The sequence below is a fragment of the Dasypus novemcinctus genome, chromosome 14 (genome assembly GCF_030445035.2).
Source record: "Dasypus novemcinctus isolate mDasNov1 chromosome 14, mDasNov1.1.hap2, whole genome shotgun sequence".
In the NCBI taxonomy this organism is placed as follows: domain Eukaryota; kingdom Metazoa; phylum Chordata; class Mammalia; order Cingulata; family Dasypodidae; genus Dasypus; species Dasypus novemcinctus.
Window position 1 is genome coordinate 31,128,628 of NC_080686.1, and position 13,965 is coordinate 31,142,592.

Here is a 13,965-nt window from a genome sequence, read left to right on the forward strand (position 1 = left end):
TGAGAAAGATAATGAGAAACAAACAAACTGAAAAAGATGAGGGGATAAAATGATGATAAATTGGCAACATAGATGAAATGTATAAATTCCTTGAAATATACATATTATCAAAATTGACTCAAGAAGAAATAGAAATATTTAAATGTCCCATATTTATTAAAAATTGAATTCATCATTAAATAACTTCCCACAAAAAGTTCTCCAGGACAAAATTGCCTCACTCAGGAATCTAAACATCTGAGGAGGAAATAATAATATATGCAACTCTTTCAGAAATATATGCATATATGCAATAATATATGCAATAATAATATATGCAGTTCTTTCAGAAAATAAAAGATGAGAGTACATGTTCCAGTTAATTTTATGAAACCTCTGTAAGCCTTTTTCCTTATGGAAAAAAATAAAAACAAAACTAGAGTCCAGTAACCCTTATAATCTTAGGTTCACATATTCTTAACAAATATGCACAATTATAAAATAGTAACATGTAAAAAGAATAATACACCATGGCCAAATTGATTTTATCCCACAAATGCAAGGTTGACTTAACGTACCCAAAGCAATTAGTGCTTGTCATTATGTTAATACATAAAGGGAGAAAAATCATACGTTCATTTCAATAGATGCAGAAAAATGCATTTGACAAATTACAACCTGTATGATTTAAAAAAAACCTTCCAGAACACTAGAAATAGAAGAAAAATTTCCTTATTCTGAAAAGGACATGTACAAAAATCCTACAGTTAATATCATGTTTAAAATTTAAATATTGTGTATCTTCCCTCTATGACTGGGAACAAGAGCAGGATGTGCAGTCTCAGCTCTTCTGTTCATGGTAGTAGAGATCATAGTGAGTAAATTGACAGAAAAAAATGCATAAATATTTCAAAGGAAGAAATAAAAACATCTTTATCTACAGTTGACATGATTGTATACATGGAAAATGGTAAATAATTTACAATTAAACTGCTAAAATTAATAAGTAAATCAGATAAAGCCATTAGATACAAAGTCAGTAAGCAAAAATCAATTGTATTTTTATATGCTGACAATGTAAAATAGAAAAGGACTTTAATATACCATTTAAAATAGTGTAAAATAACAGTATATACTTAAGGATGAAATTAATGGGAAAATGTACAAATTCTTTACACTGAAAGCTATAAAACATTGCTGAGAGAAATTAAAGATGAACTAAATACATGGAGAGATGCAGCATATACATTGTCAATACTGGTAATGCTTCAGTACTCTGAATATTATTATATAGATTGAATGCATTCTGTATCAAAATCTCAGCAAGATTTTTTACCCCTAGAAACTTAAGATTTTTATACATTATTTGGAGAGGCAAAGGACCATGATTATCCAAAGCAATCTTGACAAACGAACTCGGTTGGAGAATTTTTACCCTACCTGACTTCAAAGATTTTATAAAATTGTATTTATAAATTTCACATTTGGTGAAAGGATGGACAAATAGATCAACTTAATAAAGAAGCCAGAAATAAACCCATATATACAATGACGTGCTATCCCACAAAGATGCTCAAAGTAATACATTGAGGAAATAGACATCCCTTCAACAATTTGACATACAGGAAAAAAACAGACAACTTGATCCCTATCTTAAATCATATAAAGAGAATCCATTTGAGATAGGTCATAAATCTAAATGTAAAAATGAAAATAATTGAAGTTTTCTAAAAGAAAACATGCAGTGATGTCTTTGTGACCTTGGAAAGGGAAAGGGCTTTTTTGAGATGTTCTAGTTACTATAGCTACATAACAAATCACTCCAAAACACTTCTGTTCATTACTTGGTAATCATTTGTGTTTCGTGATAACTATGCACCAGGAATTGGGGAGCACCTTGGCTTAGGTTATGGCTTGAGGTAGAGAAGTTCTCTTGAGGTTGTATTTAGGCAGTGCCTAGACCTAGGGTCCTATCAAAGGCCGCTTCTTCACTCATGTCAGATGCCCAGCTGTGAGTATTTGAACAACTGATGGTTGGAATACCTTGGGCTCCTCTGGCTTCTTTCTCTGTATTGTCCCTCTAACAGAGTGAATTCTGGGTATCCAGGCTTGTTGCATGGTGGCGGCATGCTTCAGTGGTGCATGTGTCATGGGCTACAGACCCAGGTGGAAAGCCTTTAACGAGCTAACCTTGGAAGTCACACAGCATCAACTCCACTGCATTCTCTTGGTTTAAATAGTTTCAGAGGCTCCCCAGGTTTAATGGAAAGAACACGGATCCCCTACCTCTCAGTGTAGGTGTGCCTATGCCACATTGCAAGAAGGGTACATGGGATGCGATGTGTGTTGGTACAGCCATCATTGGAAAATAGAGTATACCGTAGTTTGGTCTCTGGCCTCAACAATTGGCATTCCTCATACATGTATAATGCACTCATCCACTTCGAAGTCCCCCAAATCTCATTCCTTTATGAAATCAAGTTCCAAGCCTAGAATTTAATTAGATTCAGGTGCAGATGAGATTTCTTAGGTTGCAGTTCACTGCAAACATCCCTGATCTGAAGATCTAATAACTAAAGAGAATTGATTTTTTCCTTCTACGCAGTCACTGAAAATACACTGAAATAAAGAAAATACACTACATTGAAAACAATGGTGGTAGGATAGGTAGATGATAAGGATAACTGCTAGAGACATATGTTTTTAAAAAGAGGAAATGGGAGATCCACCACATTCATTGATTCACAGCAAAATTGAAATCCAGTTGGGAATATATTAATTAGTACTTTGATTAAGACTCAGTTTTACTGTCTGGGAAGTATTTAGTGTATCTCTTGCCTGCATCCTCTGGCCTCTTCATTCTGCTAAGTCATCCTGCCTTTTCCATAAATAATAGCCCTGGTTTACAGCAGAGTAGTTTTCTTCTGCAGCTTTTAGCCTGCAGAAGATCATGGGTCTACTTTCTCTTTAATATTGTCTTTATTCATTCAAGCCCCAGCTCATATAATTACGTTCAAAATTCTGTGGGTTTGTTGTGAATCTATCTATTAGACAATAGTCATACCCATGTATCTTTTTAAGATAAGCCTTTTGTTTTACTTTGGGCTTCATGTAAGGTGGCTGTGGTATGTCACTCTTAAGATTCTTAATGGACCTTTCGTTTAATGGAGAGAATCTGCAAGCACCACTTTAGGATCATTAGAGATCCTTTTGCCTGAATGAGTGGGAGTTTTTTTGTGTTTTTTTTTTTTTTTTTTTGAGGTATCACCTTAGGTCTTTAGAGTTTTATGAACTTTTAACAAATGATCTCCTAGCCCCATCCTGGACTTATCTTTTCTCTCAAGCCCTTTTTTAACAGAGAATTTTGTATGGGGCAGGAATGAGCACCATTTTTATTTTTTGAACTGGCTCATGGCTCCTAAAGCATGTGTCTGAATGTAGAAGCTGTATTGTTGTTTATGACCTAGTCACGTAGAAATCACACTGCAACGTTTCTCTGCATTCTGGTATTTAAGGCAGTTAAAAAGGTTCACCCAGTTTTAAGGGGGAGGAGGAGAGGTGTGTCAGTATCATATTATCATAGGAACAAGTGGAATGGGATAGATTTCAGTGAGTCTATCTTTATAATATGGAGTCAGATGAAATAAGAGGACACAGAAAGTACAAATCATAAAAAGGAAAAACTGATAAATTGGATTTCCTCTGAATTAAAACTTATGCTCTTCAAAATGTATGTCATGTATCAATGTCAGTTTTGTGATTGTGATATTTTATATATATATATATTTAATCTCTTCTATCAGCCTATGTCTTTTTTTAAAAAAACATTTATTTATTTATTTATTTATTTATTTATCTCCCCTTCCCCCCCCACCCCGGTTGTCTGTTCTCTGTGTCTATTTGCTGCGTCGTCTTTGTCGGCTTCTGTTGTTGTCAGCGGCACGGGAATCTGTGTTTCTTTTTGTTGTGTCATCTTATCATGTCAGCTCTCCGTGTGTGCGGCACCATTCCTGGGCAGGCTACACTTTGTTTCGCGTTGGGCAGCTCTCCTTATGGGGCGCACTCCTTGGGCGTGAGGGGAACACCTCTGCATGGCACGGCACTCCTTGCGCATATCAGCACTGCGCTTGGGCCAGCTCCACACGGGTCAAGGAGGCCCAGGGTTTGAACCGTGGACCCCCCATGTGGTAGACGGATGCTCTAACCACTGGGCCAGGTCCACTGCCATGATATTATATTTATGCAAGATATTGCCATTGTGGAAAACTGGATAAAAAGTTTACAGAATCTTTGTTATTTCCTATGAATCTGTAAGTATTTCAAGATAGAAAGTTAAAAAAGCACCATCAATAACATAAATATGCAAAGCAAAATAAGAGAAAATATTTACAACATGTATCTTACAACTTGTATCCTGACTACATAAGGAACTCCTGCAGATTGATTAAAAAATCTAGATTAATAAAACTTTAGACTTTTGAATGCAAACAAGAAAACCCTAAAATAAAATCTAGTAAATTAAAATTATAGTGTAGTGAGTCATTTACCATATTCAAGTAGAGTTTATTCTAGATGTGCAAGAATATAATTTTAAAATGTGTTTTAAAAATTGTATCTTATCAATAGGTCAATAAGAAAACTCATATAACATCTCAATTAATACCCTGAATAGTTTTGTTGCAAATTATGTCTTTTTATTTTAAAATAAATGAAATAAAAATCCTTTTAGGAAAAGAAGGATATTTTCTCAACTAAAATATTGCCTAACACAAATATTTGTGGAATCAAGCTAAAAAATTCTCTGAGTAATCATTCATATTTGTTAAAAGAAAAAAAAGAAAAAAAAATGGGCAGGCAAATATATATTGAGTCATTAACTTTTACATGTAGAAAAATACTGTTGTAGTTTCTGGGCAACTAAAACAAATACCGTACAATGGGTTTGCTTAAACAGTGGTTAAGTTACTGGCTCACAGTATTGAGGCTAAAGTTGAAAATTGAGGCACCACCAAGGCAATGCTTCCTGGCATTCTGGGACTGGCTGCCCACTCTCCGTGGTCCTTACCTTTTCTGCCACATGGCAGTGCAGATGTGGCCTTTCCTGGCTTCTGGGTTCTGCTGACTTCTGTCTTCTGGGCGCTCCCTGTAGCTTCTCTCTCTGTAACCTTCCCTATAAGGCCTCTAGTAATAGATTCAATTGGTGCTGCACCTTAATTGAAGCAACCTCCTCAAAAGAGTAATTTATAATGGGTTGATACCTACAGGAATGGATTAAGATTATGAGCCTGATTTTCTGGGTTACATAACTCTAAGCCACCACGTATACTGTTAACAATTTTTTAAAAAATCTTTATTGCTAAAACTTTCTTAACAGTAAATACTATATATTAATAAGGCTAGTTTTGTGACAAACAAAACAACCTATTAGCCTAATCTGATAGACTGTGAGCTCTAGGAGAATGCAATCTCCATGAGTACAGGCAATTTTGCCACTTAATTTCCCCTTGTGTATCACCAGCCCCTAAAAGAATGCCCAACTCATGGTTTATGCTACATGAATGAGTGAAGGAATGAATGAATGAGAATATTCTAGGATGAATTAGTACTTACATAGTTCCTAGTCTTCACAGATAATCAGTTTGGAAGCTGTACATTTTCAGATAAAAATAGCCCTTACACAGTGCAAGCTGGTGTAGGTACAAAGATCTATAAGGCGATATTATGTTATCAATTTTCAGTAGTTATTTGTCAAAGGAGAAAGGTACAATAGACAAGGTTCCCATGAATGTTTTGCAGTGTGGAATAGTGCCTCAGTGGAATGAATCGTTACAGATGGCGACTTTGTCCATCAATCCTCAGTGTATGACAGTGTGTGCTGATCCTTTCATAGCCATTTCAAATTTATGATCCAGATAAGAAGATTGAGGCAGATGTATTGGCTTAGGTTAAAACCCCAAATTGAAATGAATCCTCAGTAGTTTACTTACGGTTTTGTATTTTGTGAGGATTTCTTAGTATTTTTTTTTTAATTTTATTTTTTTAAATGTTTCATATAGCATAGAATGCACAAAGAGACATATCTGGATATTTACAGACTATCACTATTAGGCCCCAAGGCTGGACCTTTGGGGATAACCAGAGACGTAGAGGAAAAAAAAACTTTAACACACGAGTTAGGCAGAACTTACATTTATTATGTCTGCAGATAGGAGCCAAGGTCGGTCTAAAGAGACCCAGACCTGACTTCCTATGCTGCGTGCTGCGGTTTTACTCTTGCTTAAATACCTCAGTTATTACTTAGCATTTGCTTTGATTGCATGTTAGCTTTTATGCATATGGATGAACATACATAGCTAATTATATAATTGTATGATAAGTATGTTCAGGAAATCACAGACATACATTGCATGGTCAAAAAAGGGGTGGATAACTCCACTCCTGGGTGGGAATTTTACTATGTTATTTAAACAAGTTAAAGTAAACAGAGCCAGGAGCTTCTTCTGGGCAGGTCTGGCCAACTGGTTGAAGCTGGTTTTTATACTTCATTGCTTCAACAGGATGTTCTTGACCACAAGAAATGGAATTTGGTACCAAGAGAAGGTTGCATCTCATTATCTTCTAATTTATGTATAACTCTTTCCTTTGTATCCTAGCAACAGGGAGAGAAATAAGTCACTTTCAGATATTTGGTCATTGTACATCCATTACTACTATAATTTTATGGGAAAAAAAGGAAGAAAGAACAGGCCATTTGTGTAGAACATATAAATTGCATACGTACAAGAGAAAGAGAATGACAGGAGTCTGAAATGTCACAATTTGGAAGTTTGGGATGTACGGGACATGATGTCATGGTCTCACTAGTATCAATTTTAGTTATAGCATAACTATAGTGTTAGGTACATTTCCTGACCTATTTAAAATGAAAGTTCAGTACTTGGGGGAACTTCCAGCTAAGAAAGTTAGTATTTATTACATTTTAGAAAACAGAATTGACAAATCTAAAGAGTTGGAATTATTTTGGCTCCAAAGATACGGTTAAAAATTGAAATGGTATTTCAAATGTCATTCAGAGGAAAGAGTACCTTCATCTTTTAACCTAGAGCCAGAAGCTAGGGTGGAGGTTACAGGAACTCAGAATTTGATTCAATATAATAAACATTTTTTTCAAAATTGCAGCTTCCCAATCAAACAAGAGGCTTTTTGTGAAGTAGCAACTTCATTAAAGAAGAATGGGAGATGTCTGTCTGCACGAGACTGGGGAGAGGGCCCTGGCGATGGGTGTGATGCTTGCCTTGGTGACCCCCGCGGACCCTCCCAAGTCTCAGATTCTGTCACTTTCTCATATGGATCATATTATGTTGTTACTGTTTTGTTGTTCCAACTTCTTCTAAAGATATTTTTAAAAAATGTACTTACACTGTAGGGCTAAGTTTTTAAGATTGTATGATCTAAGCAAGATGTATAATATGTCAGAAAACTTTAGAGATGTTCTCCTTTGAATGCTGTAAACTGGACTGATGACTTGTCAAACCTCCTTCCAGTATTTATCAAAACATCTTTTGAAATCATCTCGCTTTGTTGGTTAGACTATAATCAGATTGTGGTCTCGGCTTTCCTAGATTCGATCCCCATGATAAGTTAGGGAACATGTATGTACCTAATTGTCACAAGCTACAAAAATATAATAAGAAATAGGCTTTAGTTTCTCTGGAAAATTCCCGAGTTAAAGTGGGATGTAGTAAAAGCAAAATGCTTTGAGGGCATTCTTAGGTGTTATACCATGTGCTGCACACAGCTTCCCTAATGATTAAGGGCCTTAGAACAGTGAATTACTGTTTCTCCTGATTCTGTGGAATACCTGGAAAGCTGGTCCCATCTGGGCTTGCTCTGTTGGTACATTCAGATGACAGGTCTGCACCTATCTGGGCCAATGTCTGGTCATGAGCTGTGGATGTTGACTGGGTCAACTTGGTTCTACAAATGTTGTCTATCCACCCGGTGCCTTTTTGTACCTAATGTGGCAACTGCATTCCAAGAGGATAAAGGGTAGAAAGCACGATGGGGGGAATTTTAGGCTGTATTTTGCCACCTATCAGAGCCTGCCCTTTGGCCACAAATTATTCACTTTCCTTGTTGATGTGACATATATGTACCCCCATCCTAGAGCCCCCACATTTCTTATCAAATTTGAGGCACAGTATCTCATGATCTGCGTCAGAGCCGGATATGGATGAGGCTCCTCAGATGTCTTTCCTTGAGTGCATCCCCTAACATACAGTACCACTGATCCTAAGTTATCTGCCTGTATGCACACAAAACACAAAAGGTAGGGTATGCACAATAGGCGCTTTAACAAAATAGCAGGAGGCACAAGAAGCACACAGCAGTCACTGTCTCATAGTAATTCCGAAATCCATCTGGGCGCCTGTTTTGGGGGCTCAGGGCGCATTCTTTGATTAGGACTCAATTCTGCTATGTGGGAGGGGTTCCTTGTGCATTGTTCTTCTGGAATCTTGCCTCTTCTCACTGGGCTCTTAGCTTTATCTTTTCTTTTCCATAAGAAAAGTCCAGAGTTAGTAAGTGCATCCTGCCCATAGAAATTTGGTGTTCAACCTTCTGTTTTCATCTTGAACTGTCTTTAGACTAAGCTAGTAAAATTTACTTTAAAACTTCAAAGCCTTTTCAGATACCCAGTCATAATCCACTCTCTGTACCCTAATTTAAAACAACTCTCCTACTCTTCCCCACCCAATTCATATTCTGCTTTATTATTTTTATTAAACCTTAGGATGGAGATATTATATAATCACTTTTTATCTTCATTTCCTAACTTCCTCACTAGTAAGTGAATGCCTCAGAGTAGGGACTTTTGTCCTTCACCACTATAATACGAGCAGCCAGAACAGTGCCTAACACAGCAGTTTCTCTTAAAATTTAATTTAGTGAAGAGTATCCACCAGATCTACTGTTTTCTTAAGGAAAATATCTATTGTTGTTTTAATTCTTCTAGTCTTGAAACCTGTTGTGTCCATTTAATTATTTCAGTTGATACCGTCTGAGAGACCTTTTTCTCCATCCAGGTAGGTGCACTCTATTATGATGGAATACAATTATTTTCGATTATGAATACGATTTCAGCAGAATTTGCACAGCCTCTTTGCTGGGAAATATTTCAGGCATAAATGAGGCTGAATAGTTTCATAAATTTTTTCTGTCACAAGGTGCAAAACTTTCTAAGAGCCTTTGCAAAAAAGCTGTCTCCTGAGATTATTGTTCACATTCATAGCTGGTCAAAGTCATTGCTCACTGACTTTTTTTATCTGCATTGCCTCTACTCTGAAATGTTCCTTCACCTCATTCTGTTGTCAGCTAAACCCTTGCACTGCTTATTGATAAAGTGATGTCCACAGAAACAGAAATTGAAAAGAAATGCTTCCTCACCTCATTCTGTTGTCAGCTAAACCCTTGAATTTCTTAGCGATAAACAGTGATGTCCACAGAAACAGAAATTGAAAAGTGAGTTGGGATGCAGGACTGACATTTTTATTTAAATCTATATTCTTTTGAAATTGAAGAAAGAGACCTTGATAGCATGTGATAATTTCCAGGAAAATTAGATAATGCCATGATGCAGATTTGAGAAATTATTCAAAGAACATTAGCAAAAGTGCCCAGCAATGTTTTGAAATGTCAGATATAAATAAATAAATAAATTTATTTATTTATTTTAAAGAAACTTTAGATTACATAAATGTTACATAAAAAAAATAAGGGATTCCCATATACCTCACTCCCTCCCCCTCCCACTCTTACCCACATTAGCAACATCCTTACTTAGTGTGGCACCTTTGTTACGATTTATGAACACATATTGAAGCATTGCCACTAACAGTGGGTTATAGTTTACATTATAGTTTACACTCTGTCCCATGCAATTTTGTAAGTTATGACAAAATCATTGCAGCGTCATGAAGGACAATTCCAATGTCCTGAAAATGCCCCCATATTACACCTATTTTTTGCTTTCCCTCCCCTTAGAGCCTCTGGTGGCTACTGCCTCCACATCAATGATGAAAGTTCTTCCACTGCTAGAATAACTATAAGTCTATAATAAGATAAAAGTAAGTCTACTCTAGTCCATTGTTCATTCCCCAATCCTGAGGATTTGGGGGTAGTGCTGCCCACTCTGCCTCTAATTGAGAGGGGGCTTAGATCCCATGGGGCAGATGGATGGGACAATCTTGCTTGCAGTTGCAGACTCTCTCTGCTCCTTGGGATGGGCACTGTCCATCATCACCACCCTCTTAGTAGTCCTGGGTGAGTCCAGTGAACTGGAGACAAAACAATGGTTAGATGCCATGAAGAAGGTGGCAATGCCTAACAATGTGTGTGTTGTTCAGGCCCGAGGGCCTCTTCCATTCTTGTCAAGGGGAGTGCTAACCTTCTCTCCTTTCATACAATACTGATACAAAACTTAAAAAAAAATTTTCACCCTTATCTGAGCTTCTCTTTCCACTTCCTGGTCCAGGTGATGCTCTGTGGAATGGGTTTTTTCTAGTAAGCCTGAAAGTGTTTTCCACAACCACTGATAGAGTCACTGTGTCCACTTTCCACTGTTTGACTGCTAGTGTGTTGACCTTAGGTGACATCTCCAGCTTGGCATCTATTAAATTAATAAAGGAGAAACAAATAATCTCTCTTTCTTCAACCCCCCCCCATCCTACTCCCCTAGAAATAGTTTGTATCATTTTGCTTGTTTCTTTTTGTGCAAACTGTCATATACCATATAAGTGGGATTCCTTTCTTTCCTTCCTTCCTTCCTTCCTTCCTTCCTTCCTTCCTTCCTTCCTTCCTTCCTTCCTTCCTTCCTTCCTTCCTTCCTTCCTTCCTTCCTTCCTTCCTTCCTTCCTTCCTTCCATTTCTTTTTATTTTTAAAGATTTATTTTTTAATTTATTTCTCTCTCCTTCCCCACCCCCGCCACCGCCCCAGTTGTCTGCTCTCTGTGTCCACTTGCTGTGTGCTCTTCTGTGACTGCTTCTATCCTTATCAGCGGCACCGGGAATCTGTGTCTCTTCTTATTGCGCCATCTTGCTGTGTTAGCTCTCTGTGTGTGCAGCGCCACTCTTGGGCAGGCTGCACTTTCTTTCGCACTGGGCGGCTCTCCTTTTGGGACGCACTCCTTACACGAGGGGCTCCCCTACATGGGGAACACACCTGCATGTCATGGCATTCCTTGCATGCATCAGCACTGTGCATGGGCCAGCTCCACATGGGTCAAGGAGGCCTGGGGTTTGAACCATGGACCTTCCATATGGTAGGCAGATGCCCTAACCATTGGGCCAAGTTCGCTTCTCAAGGATGACTTTCTTTATAAAATGACTTAAGCTGTCCACATTCTTCAGTAACTGTCTTTATTACTTGAAAATGCATTGAGGAAATATCCCATGCTAATAAATTTAGACCTAATATAACTTTTAAAAATAAATTCGTACTATATCATAGTGTGAATGTTTCATTTTATTCATCCATTCCCCTATTGAAAGATACTGAGATTTTTTTCCCTAGGGTTATGCTACTACAGAATATATTGCTGAAATAAATAAGCACCTTGCACTTTCTAATAAAATAAATAGCTTTGGATATGTGTGTATATATCTATCTATGTATTTAAGTGCTTTCATTTCTTTATGGCTATTTTAACAGATACAAGATAACTGGATCACAGGGTTATGCATTTTTTATTGTAATAGGTATTACCTGAATACTCTTTTAAAAGTTTGCAGAAAGGAATATTTCCATCATGAGTCTGAAACCGTATTTGCTGTACCCTTCCCATATAAATATATTTTAATTATCATTTAATTTTATTTGCCTCAAAACAAAAACATCCATGATTTAAAAAGTGACATAGTACAGCAAAGAAGTAGTGGTGTTTTTCCTTCTCCCAGTTCTGTTCCAAAAAGGAATCACTTTAACAATTTTGGGTGTTTATTCTGGCATGCAATTCTAAATATCTAAAATGAGAGCTTCCACAGCTCTCATTTACTCTTGAAGTTTCAGGCCTCATCTCTTTACTTCCTTCAGTGGCTTTGTTTTATATACCCCAATACCCACCTCTTATAGTAAAGTGATACAGTTCAAATGTTGGTTGAATATATACTATATACTCTATGTTGACATTACTATGACTGTATTAATTAACGTTTTTCACTGTTAAGCTATAAGCTATCCAGTTTTTTCTAGAATTAATAATTGCCTTATTTTCATTTACTTTGTTTTTTGTATACCTAGCACTAAAACTACCTCAAACCTTAAGTGTTAAATCCTCAAATATGATGAGACACATCAAGTATCTTAACATCTATCTTATTTTATATTTAATGTTATTTTATGTTTTGAATTTTAGAGATCTTTCCTGCAGCCCTCTTGCTCAGCTTTCTTCTGAGATCTTTCTGCCTTTCTCTTATGGATTTTATCTTAGGTTTCCCTGAGTTGCTATGACAGACACCCTACAGTGGGCTGGCTTAAACAACGTTTATTGGCTTAGTGTTTTGAGGCGGGAAGGCTTGCTTCCTGCAGCAGTCAGCAGTGTTCTGACTGGCTGGGATCCATGGGTTCCTTAGCTTTCCCGTTTCATAAGGCAATGTCTTCTCCTTTTTCTCTTCCAAGTTTCCACTGACTTCCAGACTCTGGATCCTCCCTGTGGCTTTCTCTCACTCTGGCTTCCAGTTTCTTTTATTCTCTTTGTAAGGCCTCCAGAACACTGGCGTCCTTGCAAGCAGAAGAAATTCAGATAGAGAGAAAGCCATGGGGAGGAACTGGAAGTCAGTGGGAGCCCAGAAGAAAAGAGCGAGGACATGGCCACGGGAAGGAAGAGCCCCCAAATCCCAAGGATCACTGACAAGCCAGCAAAGACTGCTGCTGTCCACGGTGGGGAGCGGTCTTAGCCATATGCCTTGATTTGAACTTCTGGCCCCTGAACCAAGTCAGTAAATTCTGATTGTTTAAGTCAACCCATTGTGTGCTATTTGTCATAGGGCTCAGCAAACTAAGTCAGGTGGATCTTCTGTTTACTGAATCCCAAGTCTTTTGTGTGTGTGTGTGTGTGTGTGTGTGTGTGTGTGTATGCGTGCATGCACGGAATTTTTTCCCACTTCACTCACTGGTAGAACACCTTCTCTAGGATCTTTCTGAGAAAGAGCACATGTGAGAAAAGTACTTTAGTCCTGGCAGGCGATTTGATTGGTACTTTAGGTGGATATAGAATTCTATGTTAGAAATAGCTTTCAGTTGGAATTTTGAATAAATTACTCCCTTATCTTTATCTTCTAGAGCCAAGTGTTGCTACTGGAAAGTCTAATATCAATTTGATTTGCTATTTTTTTTTTCCTGGAAGATTTTAAGATCTTTCCTTTATTCCTAGTGTTTAAAAATTTTGTGGTAATGTACCTTGAAGTATGCTGGAAACTTAATGGGCCCTTTTAATCTTATAAACAATTAAGTTCTTATATACCCATTACTTTGGTGTTGGCCCTCCCAGATTGATGCTTTAAGGTTGAAATGTTGTGGATTGTCTACTTTTCTTGGTATTTCTCCCTTCTGGGACCTAGGCTTCAGTTTTCTTTACCTTGCTAAATCCATTTACCACTTATCAACCCATTTTTACATCCTCCTAAAAAAATATGTTGCCATATCTTGACTAGCAATGTCTTCTTTCCTTCTCTCCGAATTATTTGAGAAAACAAATACCTTCCTATAGTGTAATTTTACAGGGAGTTAGGGGAGATGTGAAGGAAAATACATGTATTCAGTATTCTGTTTTATCAGGCGATATAGCAAGAATGTCTTGAAATATTTACTAGCTGCTGATGAAGAAGTAACTGTTTTTAAGTTGGTAACATAATATGAAGTATACTTTGTTTTTTCTCAAATTACAGAAATAATTGGTTTTAAGTCAATTTTAATCAGTATCTGAATTTTCT

The 13,965-nt window shown here is 37.2% G+C and overlaps 1 protein-coding gene and 1 non-coding gene across 3 annotated transcripts in view; one reads left to right on the plus strand and one right to left on the minus strand.

Moving 5' to 3' along the window:
- The window catches only part of C14H8orf34 (chromosome 14 C8orf34 homolog), a 441,268-nt gene that overhangs the window by 105,580 nt on the left and 321,723 nt on the right, over positions 1 to 13,965 (plus strand). The window lies entirely within an intron of this gene.
- Positions 10,320 to 10,445, minus strand: LOC111760716 (U6atac minor spliceosomal RNA). The gene has a single exon (XR_002794330.1). It is a non-coding gene; the product is annotated as a U6atac minor spliceosomal RNA (small nuclear RNA).